Source organism: Dermacentor albipictus, chromosome 2, assembly GCF_038994185.2.
Source record: "Dermacentor albipictus isolate Rhodes 1998 colony chromosome 2, USDA_Dalb.pri_finalv2, whole genome shotgun sequence".
Classification (NCBI taxonomy): domain Eukaryota; kingdom Metazoa; phylum Arthropoda; class Arachnida; order Ixodida; family Ixodidae; genus Dermacentor; species Dermacentor albipictus.
In genome coordinates, this window is record NC_091822.1 from 133,527,366 (window position 1) to 133,539,398 (window position 12,033).

A 12,033-nucleotide genomic window follows, 5' to 3' on the forward strand; every position below is an offset into this window, starting at 1 on the left:
TCCGAATTCCGTTTTCTGCTGTCTTAGGCGATGCGCGTTCCATATTAGCTTTACGTCTTGTGAAATGCGGTAAACTCTCTGTGATTTCTGCAAAGCTTGGCGCTTTGAGAGGCTTACCACGAGGCACTGCATAGGCTATTTCTCCTCTTTGAGTTTGCATATTATACTGTGTAACGGCCTGAGAACATGCTGGAGTCTTTCTATTTAGTTGCACAATTCCCGGAGATTGCGTTACACGAAATGTACCAGGACCGACGGCTTGTTGCGTTTTCCCCTCTTTGGTGGCTTTATTAGACGAATAGAAGGGTTCTCTATATCGCGCCACTGACATAGCTTCTTCGGTGTTTTGGCTCGCAGCATTTGTAGCCTGTCCCGCCAAACTACGCGCTTGTTGCTTTGTGTTTTGATTTTCTTGTGGAGCCGGAATGAGCTGATTTGTAAATTTTTGCTCTGGATGCCACGTGGCTGCTCCTTCATTGACTGTTATGATTGAATTCGACGCTGCGTAGGCGTTCTTTTTATCGTTTAGAGGTCGACTCGAGGGTGTTTCATAGGCAGATTTGTTGAAACTTTTCCCACCATTGCTCTCTTTTTGACGTGACACTGGCACTTTGCCCTCGAGATTCGTAGAATCCGTAGAAAAGATTTCCTCGGTGGTGCTCCATTTGCGAAAAGCCTTTGTGACAGGTGATTTCGTGAAAACCGATTCAGCAATTTGCCACGAACTTTGGCTCAAAGCGTGCTGCTTGGGTCTTTTTTGCGCTGGAGTAATTGCTTTCGATTGATACGATATCTCCTCCAGCTTGCGTGCACCTGTGGCGCTCGAATAATTGCTTGAGTTGGATCTGGTCACCCGTTTCTCATGGCTTTTTGTGCGATTTGTTTCAATGGTTGCTTTATCACTCACGTTGCCGTTCCTCCAAGGAAACCGCGTGATCCTGTATTGATGTTTGTATGGAGTAAGCTTACGTACTGCGCTGTGCTTCTTATCCTTATCTCCATGCTTTTCTTTTCTTCGGTCTGCATTTATTACGTTTTCAGCAGGGGATCTGTATTCGCTGTTCAAAAACTGGTACCCCGCTATTGCTTGTTTCAGGCGTCCATTTACTATGTTGGTACTACGCTGCAGTCCAGATGAAGCGCTTCCTTCCGAAAGCAAGGCCACCTGAAATATATCAAATACATTTATTTTTACATCACCTTTCTCCACTGACCAGCACCAAGCGGATTTTTTTAACATGTAAGAAAGTTGGACTTTATTACCTGATGCATACGAGTACGACGCTGTGCGGATGTGTCATGGCGCGTTTTGTTTTCCGGAAAGTGGGCGATCACAGGCAGCAGCGCTGAAAAGCACCACAAGTACATTTTTTCGCTACTGATAGCACGGTGCTCCTTACCCAGCACACAAGCCATTCATTTAGATGCAAATTGGGATCGCTTTTGCCTGAGCATGGTCCAAAGTTTCAGGCAAGTGCTAACTAGGAGTCCTTCACCTCCTCACTGGTGGCAGGCACCTTTATCTGTATGAGGACCTTTTGTTAGCCAAAGCAATGACTATCCCGTTAACGGTTTATGTCTACAAGATTTGTTATCTCTTGTTTTGAGCAAATAATATTCCCATGAAACAGGAAACATAACATCGTGGTGGTGCTACCGTCTCCTTTGAACACTGACAATCTTGTTTTATAAATATTTCTCTCGGTACGCAGCTATTATATAAGACGTTTTTATACTTCATTATACGTTAATTATGATTCCTTTCGGACCAATAGCGCCATGCCTTCAGAATGAACTGAGCAAGAACAGACCAGTTGTTAGATCCCCTTTCAGCTAGTGGTGTGGAAGGTAATTGAAAGTAACGGCGTCTGAAGCAACTGAGGCCTGGAACACGTCCGGTCACAGAGGTATCCAGCCCCTATAAGAGTTACCATGTCTCTATCAGAACCCTTATTAAAATTGACCACCTTTTCACTACTGTGAAGAGGGGTGCAAGTGAAGCTCGAGATCCGCGGCGCTTCGTTGTCATAACAACTTGGCTTCGCGCTCCCTCACGGCGAGGTCTGAACGTCGATGACGAGCCCTTTCTCGAGCGAGTTCCCGGTGACGTTCATCAAACGCCACATGTTCTTCGGTCGAACGCCCGACGCGCGGCTCACTCCCGCTGCCGTACATTCAATTCAGCCTGTTTTTCGGCAGATCGAAGCAAATGCGGCCTCCCAATGTGACTGCCGGGTCTGAACTGACGGGAAACGGCGGGCGCAAGGCGAGCGAACACGCGATCGCATCCTTTCCCTCTTCTGAAGGGAAGCGACGCCCTTGATTGGCTCGCACCTTGCGCTGCATCTACTTCTTCGTGCATATAAAGGACCGCCTTAAAGGGCGCGTATGATGAACCGGCAGTGGTTGAATTGGTAAGCGTGTAGGTCTGTCAACCCGGAGGTCGATGGTTCAAATCGGCAGCACGAAAATCATTTCTCTTATTTTCCCGCGGCTTGAGTATATTCGTACGGCAACACCGACGCCGACACGAGTGGGGCAATACAAGCTTGGCTTCAATAAAACGTGCACACAATTAATGATATTACGTAGGCAGCTCAGTGATTTGCTTGAAATTTGTGCATTGTAACCACTCTGATATACCTCATGAAATTAAGGGAACAGATCATGTCAACAATATTTCGTAGGTTAGAAAAAAGACGTAGTTAGCCGTTGCTGGTACAATGACTCATGCACGGCTACAGGCTGTCTAAAAAAAACTCAGTGCCCTTCCACTCTGTGAAGAAGGATGTGAAGGGCCACGTTTCTTCATTAAAACTATTGCGTCAGCGCAATCCCCACACAGAAGAAAATTCTTTCGCAATTGCTACTGAAACGTCCCACTTCAAACGTCCAGCCAAACACAGTAGTATATTCGCCAAAGCGGTCGCCGGATGCGATACCATTGCCCCAGAAGTGAAATGGATGTACTTTAGGAAAGAAGAATGTTCAATTTACTCAAAACTCAATGTTCGTTGTCTATTCCTTCCGACAAGTGCACAGTAATGGCGAAAACAAGTCGCGTCCTCAAGCGTGTACACCTTGACTGCAGGGGATATCTTAGCATTTTCACTACACCGGTACCCATCTGATCGCAAGTGGACCAATGTCTGGGACCACGCTTTTACGCACATACTGCGAAAGAGCTGATGGGTGATGAGCCTAAGTCGTGGTCGCGCGTTGCTCAACCATTTTCCTTCGTGAATACTGTTTCCTGCCCTTCTTGAGTGCTTCTATTTCATGTTAGCCATGGTTAAAAAGTAACACGATGATACTGACACGTGTACTTGTTTATCGGGGGACCGCGTTTCACCACCTAACAAATGTTATAGCACAGCGCAGGATGTGCCTGCATGTGTCGGGAGTTTCTCGAAAGTTATCGGTGGCTCTATCCGCTGTCTGTTGTCACCGAACTTGTGCAATATGATTTCATCGCGCGACGCGAATGGTGTAAAACTTTCTTGAAGACGCGCGGGTCCCAGCAATTACTCTGGAACCTTCGATGACTGACGTATAAAAAAAGGCGACGCGCTTTACCCGCTGATCAGATTTTCGGCGATCGCCGACTGCGTTCCCCCCTGTCGTCGTGCTTTAAGTGCAGCCTGTTTTTCTGGGCAAAGGCTCGCCCAATAAAGAATTACTTCCACCGTTCACAGTTTTCCTGCTTTCTTTACCGTCACTACGACGTGACAATAGACAGCTTTAGAATAGAGTTTGTCGCCTTACGTGCGTTAAGCGTAACCACCTTTGCGGGACTTCACTGCGCGCGTCCTTTCGAGTATTTTTGTTTACTTTAGGGAAACACAAACGTAAAGAAAACGTTATAAAACAGGGTGCCATCTGGTGCCGCGTGCCAAACTCATCCAAGCAGAGACGATCCATTAGCAACCATCCTGCTGTTGCTATGTGGGCGCGTCTCGTTGGGCGTGCGGGCGCTAGAATCGCCGAACGATCTCAGAAAATGGACGTGCTATGCGCTCATAACTAACCTTTCAAGTGAGTCTAGAGAAAGCGAAAGCTTATTAAAATAGTTACTGGCGATCAACGTGAGTGAGAGCGTAGCCATCACCAGAATCCACGCTGAAGCGGCAGCCATGGGTGCCGCCATGTTCGTCAACGCTATTTCTTAGCGTCCCTAAACTTTACGGACGTTAAAGTCGCCAAATAACGTACGTTATCATAGCGCGCGTAAACCGCAGAAACCCAATAACGTTCCGAGCAAGCGCACTGAGGACGACGCTATTTCTTTACGTACGTAATGCTTTTACGTTCGGTTGCATACGCTAAACTAAAACTGTCTATTACCCTTATCAAAGTCATTACGTTTCCCCGTCCTCGAACCTCCTAGCCAGCCGTCGTACTCCCTAGCTTGTTGCAGCACAGACACAGACTTGTGAATTTAGTCGGCATTCTGATTTGTTAGTTTATGTCTCTGTTCTGTCTGTCCGTCTGTCTCGAACAAGACAGATGTTTACTGAAGATGGTTGGCCGGACACAGACAAGTTGCTTGTCAAAGCTTGGCTCCCGGTAACTATTTTGCTCGACCAATGCTGTCATGTCTGGTGTTCGTCTTGCTTATTTTCCTGAAGAAATACAAATTACTGACATGATATACCACTTTGCGTAAACTGTTATTGTATATGACTTGTTTGTAAATCCTACAAAGTAATAATTATGTGGGAAATTTGGAAGTAAGAAGGAGAAATGCGTGTTATGTATAACTCATTGCCTAATCCCCAGACTCTGATCGCTAAGAACTCCTTTTTTTATTCCATGAAAGGAGTAGTTCAAATGAGACATAGCACTAACACAGCCTTCTTAATTGTGACAGCTACGCTGATGAAGCCACACGACATCGAACGAAAGAGAAAAACGCGCAAAGTATATAAATTCAATATCTGCGCCATACTGCTGATGTCAGTAAACGAGAGTCTGGTCAACTTTCCTCTATGACAGCGTGAAAAAGCATCCCTTACATGAACAGAAAAATGGGATGAAAGATATGAATTTCTGTTCAATATTACCTATACGTAGTATTGAACGGAAATACATCTCTCTCACCCCAAATTTTGTAACTGATGAAATTGAAAAAATAAATATCTTAATAAATTATAGTCCTTAAAGCAAATGCGCCACTAAACACGAACGAAACTTGTAGATAGTAAACCAATAATGGTAAAGACCGTGAATTGGCTCCAGCGTGCTGCAGGAAGTCATAGTTGAGGTTGCTGGCAACAAGGAAAGAAATAACTGCCGTTGACGCAGAAGCAAAATAGATGCGCTCTTTCCGCACTGCCATTTTTGTGTTCTTTACCATTCCGAACGAGTGACCTCGGAGCGAGAATTACCTCCACTGTTAAGGCCGACCAGAATGTAAAATTACCGCGATACAAAATAGGACAAACTCATCAACGTATAGTGGTCATTCATGTCCCATCCCATATGATTTGTATATCGCGTTGACTGATTCGATTTTTTATTGCGATAGCAAATATATGGACACACTAGGCGCATCCCTGCCATCGGCGTCACCGTCTCCCCCGAATCGCGATAATATCGTCGCCTCCCGCAGAATGCTGTATGTGCGACTGAAAGCTTGCGAGGGTAAGCCCCCAATCGCGGTTCAATTTCACGCACTCAAAAGAGGAAAATGGAGAAGAAGCGCTCCATCTTCTGCCGTGCGCAAAGCTCCGGGGGGACGGTTCTACTACGGAGGGGAGGCGCGTTCTAATGAGGGCGGCCCGAGCGGCCGCCCGCGCCCGCCACCACTGTATCTTGACAGCCATCTGCGAAGGGGAGAGAGCCCACCATGTGCTCTGTTTTCGAGGCTGCGTTGGCGTCGATGCCGACACGCAGCACAAAGGCAAATTCGCTCGCTGCTGCTGCCGCGTTTCTCACTCCAGCGTTTTGACAGCGAGTTTCCGCGGTCATCGAGAGAGATGTACGTTCATGTTTGCTTGTGCGCTAATGACAACATGCTTGTTACTCTAGTTAGTATGCCCATGGTTACAAGTTTATACGGCCGATAAAATTCCTTACGGCCGATATCCTTACTTCCAGCAGCTGCCTACTGACTTGCTATCGCAATTGAAGCTTGCCCTTTCAGCCGGAACTGCGACTTTCTTCCTTTATTATCTTTCTTGAAGGCTGGTGTGCTATCTATAGCAAATGTCGGTAAACCAGGCAAAAGGTGGCAAATTACATGTGGCTGAGGTGTGTATAACGCAAACAAAAGAAAGAAAAAAGAATGTAATTCACGCTAATGCAAAACCAAACAAAAACGTAAACCATATACAATATGTAATCGGGGAATTGAGCGCAACCAGAAATGCAGGAAAATAGAAAGAAACAAAAAGAAAATATAGATATGTTAACACCATATTGTATGTGCTATCGTGTGTTCGATAAATACCCTTATCAAGGGCATTACGTTTCCTCATCCTCGAAGCTCCTAGCCAGTCGTTGTACTCCCTTGCTTGTTGCAGCACAGACACAGATAATTTTTCAAGATGTTTAGAAACTTGCAACTGAAACTTTCTGCTGCTAAATGACATGAATTCCTCAACCATGATCTACAAGATGTTGTGTATAAATTAACAAAATGCTTCATAAAGCAGAAACGTCACTTTTGGAACAAAAAAGGGACGACCAAGGGCAGGATCGGAGTGATTGAATTCGAAGGCGGGCGAAGAATGAGATACTATACAGGTTATGACAATACGTTTGCAGCAAATTAACATCCTGATAGTAGTTTCGCACAGTTCTAAAGTGAGCACGGCCCTTTTAGATATGTTACGTGAGCATAATTTTTTCCGTGCAGTCAGCAGTGAAGGGTTCACATTTATCGCCGTGTGCATGCATCAAATGAACAATAGAAGCGTTCAGCAATAGCAGTGCGGCAGTCCAGCACTCTCGCTATCAAAGTTGTCTTGCGCTGTTCTTTTTTCCTTATCAATTCTTTCTGCAGCTGCAATCACGTCATTCTGTCCTTACCTATATTTTCTCGTCTCGTGCTATTACTTGACGTTGACACCTAGGCCTTAGAAAACATTTTTTTTTTAGTCATTCGTCTTCCTCAATGTCACCACAGCATGTCCTCTAGTCCTTTCGGTCGTCTCAGCACCTCTGTGTGAACGATCCCAATATGTTGAGTCCATAGTTCTCAAGAAAACAAACTGCAATGACATTTGCTGGCGTTCACGCACAGCAGCCGGCCCGTTGACGGCTGTTGTGCGTGAACGGTCGGATCAGCGCTTGTTGAAAATGTGCGACGAAGTAAATGCCGTCCCGGGCAGGTGTTGTGGGCAACTGCGACGTGGAAAAACTTGTGCTGTGAAAGAACGAGCTCATGGAAGCTGACGTGTCAAGGTTTTGGGAACTGACGAAAGTGCACGGTGGCTCTATGGCATCAAGAATTTGGTATACACCAGATTGCGTTGGCGATGACAAATTTGTGTGCCTACAGACATCTCACGCATATGAGGAAGATAAAACTTTGCGGAAAGCACGGATCCACAAGCACGGGCAAAGTTCGTTTTGAAGCGTCAAAGTGTTGACCAGTTTAGATGAAAAAACAAACATAATGAGAGAGCACGTGGTTCTCTAACATAAGAATTTCAACTTAGGGTGGCGGCTCAGTGGTGCGAGCCCTTTTCACGCTTTGTCCTGAAATAGTCATCCACCCTCATTCATCCGTCAAAACAATTCTTAAGTTCAGAGCTTCGGGGTCTGGAAAGTAAAGGCTTGATAATAAATGCCCAATGGTCTCTCCAGCCTATTATCTGCATGCTTACTGAGCACGAGGCGAGCATGTAAACTGCCATGACGCGCAATTTAAATATGTGAAACGTCACAGCCTTGCTCTGTCACGTCACTAATGGCTCTAAGATTTTTGGAGGTCAAATTGCAATAAAACTCTTAGCAACATTTTCTCTAGACTCATTGCGTCTTTATTCAGTACAAGTGACCGCTTTTTTTAAAGCTCGTGTCAGACTTTGTAATAAAAGGGAGTGTTATTCAAAAGCACTCGCTGTAAGTCTAATGTTAAGCGACGCAATGTTGACCTTATTTTTTTTCATGTATATCTGTTTTTCTTTCCTCCTGAGTTTGTGTTCATGATAGGAATGTGACAGCCAACTAGCTCAACTTTAGCGATTTTGCTCTATACCTAACTTTAACTGTACTGTAGTCATCAGTTGTGGCGATTGCCAAAGAAAAGACCTTTAAACAGTAGCAGTAGAATCAAAATTTAACTGGTAGACCTGCTGAAGAAATACAAAGAGCGAGGCTGGTTAGACACCACAGAGCCGTGAAAAAAAAGAAGCTGATTGTGAAACAAACGAGAGCCCTGTAACGACCTCCTGTGGGCCGTCGAAGGGCACAAGCAAAGTATTCATGTCATCAACACTGGTAGCGATAAATTCTAAAAGATGCTGGTGCGTCTGTACATGCATCTAGGAAATGTTATACATCGCGATTACGGTTAATATGCTGGAAGCCTGTTTATATATAGCGTAGCATACGTTCGACATGATTTCCTGCACATATTACATACGCTAGAGTGTGACAACCTTCAGTACACATACATATTTACAAGTACAAGTATTTATGCAAGTATACCTACTTCATATGTATATTATTAGGTGGTACCCCTGACAGTTCATAACTATGGAACCACCGAATGTAATAACATCACTAATGCTGTTATCATGTACGCAAGAAAATGTGGATAAATAAACTTGAACGTGAACCTCATACGCATTGTTGTGGTGAAGTTTAACTAGTGGTGCGTTTCCTCTGCCTTTCCCACTTGGTACCGTTTCCTGCCACTTCGTGCGCTGCTACTTTAGTGTTGTGACTCCTGAACAAAAGGCCAAATATCAAAAACAGAACTAATATGGTTTGGGGGTAACGTTTCACATACGTAGTAAAAGGGCGTCACCATCTACTTACAGTGCAGCCCATCTGTCCCGTCCCCCCCCCCCATTCTTTGAGAAGGGTGCCTTATTAATTTGTTTCGATGTGACATAGAAAATTTCTTCTGATCGTGTGACTTGGTTCTCAACAGACTACCCACTATCTCTTTTTTTTTTGACAATTGTGTTTATGAATTCCGGTGGGCATTTGATTTTCAGTTAAATGTAGCAGTTAATGACTAGTACCAAATACCGATCATTGTCACACTAAAGCCTGCAGAAACTTTTTCGCTTCAATGCGTGCTTCTCAAACGCGTGTCATCGCGCACTTTCTTGCCAAAGAGGTTCGACAACATGAACAAGTTATGATCCGTTCAGTTCTGATTAAATTTCCCTTTTAATAGTCGATCGTGCTGTACTGTACAATATCTTACAGTGCCGCGAAGAGGTATAACTACTGCTCGAATGCAAAAATGATGCGGCTGCGCCAAAAATGTGTGGTGAGACAGCGCGCATACAGGCACGGAATAAGTCGCGCCGTGGATGGGGTATAATCATCGTTGTCAACTGGCACAAGGGGGGGGGGGGGAGAAAACCAAACACTTAATGCGAATAAAATTTTTTTTGAACATGACATACCAGTACGGACCATGCTCTAATTTTCAAGCTACCCAGAACTAGCCTCAAGAATTTAAAAATGTTGTTGTGTTAACGACTAACATTATCAGCACCCCTATTCTTGTCATTATCAATCTTTTTCGTTACCCTCTTCCCTTCCGCATGTACAGCGTAAACCATTAGATCTCAAAAGCTTGGACCAACCTCATTGCCTTCTATAAATATACCCTATTACTACTAAATTCAATAAGTTGTGTCTCTAATTGGTAAACATCAAGGAATGCAATATTCATTAATACGCGCGGTTTTCAGTGTAAACTTCGATAATTTATAACGCCAGAAGCCCACGTGCCTCATTTTGTTTCATCTTCTACATTTCTGCTGCGCTACCGCGCAGAAAAACAGTTCCTGTGAAGCAGAAATATTTACGTATATGTGCAGCGCGACACATGCGAGGAACTAGGAATGGTTGACACGAGCGCTGTCCATGTCCGTGTCCTTCGTCTACGTCGCGCTGCACATTTACGCAAGAATGTTAACCTACCAACTCGACAAACTTGCTGTGCTGAAATAGAACTTTGAAACATACACGGATTAATAGTTTGATAAATTATCATTCCACCTTTCTTTGATGGTTACATTATAGTTATTGGTTAATGAAAGCATAGCGCCATATTGGACGCAAATGTCAATACCTGCGAAGTTTGAATGGCTAGAAAATGAAAGCAGGCGCTTACCAGTCAGCAGGTAGCAAATAAAAATGGCGTTGATTGCCATACTACATTCAACATCGTCAACCTAGCGTAAAGCTTTCGACCATTCGATCAGGAGACACTCCGTATGTTTTTCATAAAAACGTAAAGCATCTTTCATTATTCCTTCTGGCCTCATTTTCCCCCTTTATTGATTTTTACTACCACATTAACCCATTGTTCTTGTCTCGACAAAAAAAAAACCTTAGATGCGAAAGACATGTTATTGGAAACAGCTTCTCTTCTCATGCAGGTGCCTCAAGCTTTGTTAAAGATTGAATGCAGAGACATCCCGTTCTTTTCCTTCTCGTGTACGTGGAGTGCGTTTATCGTGTAGGAGGAACAATTAAGGCGTTCATAAGACGTTCATAAGACGTTCATAAGGCTGTTAGCTCTTTCTTACCACTACTTCTTATACTGTACTCATAGATGGGCGTCAAGAAAAGAACGTCTTAGCTTTGTGCGCAGTACATGTGCTCAACAGTTCCACGTTAGAGTGAAGTTCCTCTTAAGTTTAACAAGTTGGCAATTTGGGCAGATTGGGGAGCAAGAATGATAGCGGATCATCACATAAAAGCAGTGTCCCTTCTCCTTCGTGTTTCCCCGCCTGTTCACTGTCATTTTGTGCGCCTGCAACGCTGACATTCTGCAACAGCGTGCGAATTCGCTCCGCGTTATTATTAGCATTCGAGATCTTGGGATGGCAGTCATCCATCGTCCTTTCTGTCCTTCAAGTTCGGAAAACCTTACATTGCAAAGGTAACAGGTGACGTTGTGTCCTTCCATAGATTGCGTTTGTCAAATAAAAAAAAATTGCCATACTGCTGCAGGTCACTGGAAAGTTCGACATCTGTTTTCATATTGTACAGCCTTTCTACAGGGATTTTGTCTAAAATTTTCAGCAAATACTCTGTCTAATAAAGATGTCTGCCGTTCTGACCGCATGAAAGCGCCGGACACAAGATCTTTCACATTAAAAAAACTTATAATGGCAAACATTGTCTGCAAAGTACGGAAATACAAATTACTTGCTTAAATGCAAGTATTTTGTTACCGCTTTCCTACCATTTTGCTAGTAAGGCTACAGTAAGAAAAAAAAACGGATTTCTCAGAAAAAGAAGGAAATTAGTAATTCGAACACTATAATGTTCAAGCAAAGATCACAGGCACCCTCTACTGATAAGCACTACAAAGTAATATGCGGGATCGAATTTCAGCCATTTGTGCAAATGTTGTGAGATCTATGAGGAGAAAATTTAGGAAGGAGTTTGATGGGAAGATTTCTTGATTTAAATGATCTCTTATCTTGCAGAAGAGACACGCTTGGAAAGTTACAGCATTTAAGCCACAATTTACTCAGAAACAATGATAACGTTAGTAACACGCTGAACGCAGTCACCGTTTTAAGGACACATAAAAAGTTTATGCATGCTCTGATTAACTACAATTTTTAAGTGTTCATTGATGGATTACAGTTTGGCGCAGTCAAGGTTTGTCAATAGTGATCTGAACAGAGGTCCCAGTGTGCTTTCGTTCCATGGTTGTAATTCCTACTTCGTGTCTTCGATGCAACCCGCTATGTTGAAGTCGAACCTGCAGCTTGCGTTTTAGTAATTATGTCTTCGGGCTGGCATCTGCAGGTTATTTGTCATTACTGCTATCGGAATTATAGACACTATATTATGACTCCATTAATTGTCTAAATTTCT